Here is a 2,675-nt window from a genome sequence, read left to right as displayed (position 1 = left end):
GCCCCAGAGCGCAGAAGGAGGAAGACAGGGTGGACATTGCCCAAAGGCCTTTGATGTCACGTCCTAACAAGGAGAACTGTCCCAAGTGGAAGGGGCTGCTTTGACCAAGGTAACTTGCCCCTCTTTAGAGACCCTCAATAGAGTCCACTTGTTCAGGATGTTAAAGAGGAAATTCTTGTTTAGGGCAAGTTAGACTAGACAACCCCTGAGCTCCCTTCCAGTCCCATATCTGTGATCCATGGACCCACAGGAAGACTTTTCTAGCAGAAGTCAAGGTTCTGGGATTCTGTGGGATTCATGTGGAAACCTCCTTCTGTCCTGTGCTCCTACATTCCCCTCGTCTGCCAGAGCTGAGAAGCAGTGCCGGGGAGGGCCAGCCGAAACTGCAGAACCAGCCTCTCTCCAGCTAGAAGGCAGTGAAGGGTGATGCCCTCTGACCAGTATTGGACAAAAGTCCTCTCTGTGCTGCCCCCAGGGTCACCCACCATCTATTCAAAAACCTGTATCCCTGGAATGTGGTCTGCCCGTGGTAGGTGCTTAATAAGTGATTGTTGACTGACTAACTGACTCCTGAGCTAGGTCATCATGAATGAGTTTGGGTCTGTTTGTTTTTCGTGGAATCAAGCCCAAATCTTCTGCTTCCTTTCCTTGTATTGGCCTCTAGGACCAGGTTAAATCCCCCCCAGTATATGACATCTTTTCACATGCCTGAAAAGACTCCCTTCTGGAAGGCCCCTCCACCCCCATGCACTTCCATACAGATGTGGCCTAGAAGGACTTCAATGCCTCCAGAGTCCAGTCATTCCCAGAACTCTCAGGGCTGATCTCGGAGAGACAGGAGAGAGGAGGGGGGTATGCTGCCTTCATTAAAGGGCAGAGGCTCAGGAGGCAGGATCACCAGCTCCTGAAAGATGTCACCTTCTGAAAACAAGGCTGAGAGGAAGGAAGCTCTCAGGAAGCAAACAGGCCCATTCTGAAGTGTCCTGATGAATCCTCTGTAGTCATGGTTGGCATGAGGACATGAAAGTCAGGAAAGATCTAACAGGAAGAGAGAAGAAAGGAAAAATAAACACAGTCTGGGGAGAAAGTCTCCAGAAGGAGCAGGCAGGAGTTTAAACCCACTGACAGGGAAAGGGGGAGCAAGAATGAAGATAAGAAACAGGAATGAGAGAGGGCGGAGACAGAGACAGAGACAAAGATAGAGAGACAGACAGACAGAGACAGAGAGGCAGAGAGAAAGACAGAGACAGACAGACAGAGACAGAGAGTCAGAGAGAGAATGACAGAGAGAGAGAGAGAGAGAGAGAGAGAAAGAGAGAGCAGGCGGTGTTGGGAACCCAGAACAGCGTGTCTGGGGGGAGTTCACCCAGCTGGCAAAGGCCACTGAGCTAAGAAGTGCCCACCAGCATCATCACCATCTATTATTGCTAATCTAACCCTTTTGGTTTAGTTTTGTTGCTGGTCAGTCATTTCAGCCACATCCAACTCTTTGCGGCCCCATCAGGGGTTTTCTTGGCAAAGATGCTGGAGGGGTTTGCCATGTGCTTCTCCAGGGAGGTGATGCCATGACATGCAAGTGAATTAGATTTCAGTGAGGCAGGACTATGCAGTCACCAGCCTTACTGGTGACTTACTTTCACTCCTTCAGTTCCTGGGGCCAGTGGCCAAACAGCACCACCTCTTGAGGAAGGCACTCAGTGCTCTGTGTTCATTCCTCCTTAAATAATTGTATATCCACTTATCTGCTTACATTATGTTTCTCTCTCAGCAGACTGTAAACTCCCAGATGGCACCCAACACAGTGTGTGTTATTAGACATTTAATAAAGATTTGACCTCAGAACTGATCATGTGGAATGTTAGAGCTGGGAAACCCAGAACCCCAGAGACAATTTAATGTCAGGACCCAAGATTGAGAGCTGGAAGGGGCCAGAGGCATGCTCCAGGCCAGAACTTGGCATCAATGAACTTTTTAAAAATACATTTTGATAATTTTTTTCAATATAGTTGGTCTCCTTTACAGTCTTACATATTTCTCTTATGGATTTAAAACTACCCTTCTGAAAAGGAGCCCCCAAGTTTGCCCAGACTATTACCAAAGGGTCCAGGACACAAAAAGGGGCCAGATCCTCTGCTTTGGTAAAGCCCCCCATTCTTCTGATGGAGACACCAGGGCCCAGAGATGAAGTGGCTTAGCCCAGGTCACACAGCTACAGGGTCAGGTTGAGAACTCAGGTCCTGTGAGCTAATCTAGGATAGGGTTCTCCTTCTACCAGAACAAACCTTAGCCGGCATCCCCTGAATGGACAAATAGCATCAATAACAACTAAACCATGAAACAAAGAATGCCTTATATCATGTAGTTCACACATAGTTAACTAGCTCCTGCTTGAAGACCTCCTTGTGAGGGATGGGGAGCCCTCCTCCTCCTGAGTGAGTCCTGTGTTTGGGCAATTGTTGTAGTTAGGAAGCTTTCCCCAAGCCCAAGACTAAATCTGCCCCTTTGCAAGCCTCTTTCCTTTCTCTGATTGCCCTGAGCTGTACCCTTGAGCTTCTCTGCCAAGAAAACCCCAATGGAAGAAAAGAGAAGGAAGGAAGGAAGGAAGGAAGGAAGGAAGGAAGGAAGGAAGGAAGGAAGGAAGGAAGGAAGGAAGGAAGGAAGGAAGGAAGGAAGGA

Source organism: Petaurus breviceps, unplaced genomic scaffold (assembly GCF_028583685.1).
Source record: "Petaurus breviceps papuanus isolate PSGF00001 unplaced genomic scaffold, PetGlider_PUasm1.0 559, whole genome shotgun sequence".
Taxonomy (NCBI): domain Eukaryota; kingdom Metazoa; phylum Chordata; class Mammalia; order Diprotodontia; family Petauridae; genus Petaurus; species Petaurus breviceps.
This window is presented reverse-complemented; position numbering follows the sequence as displayed.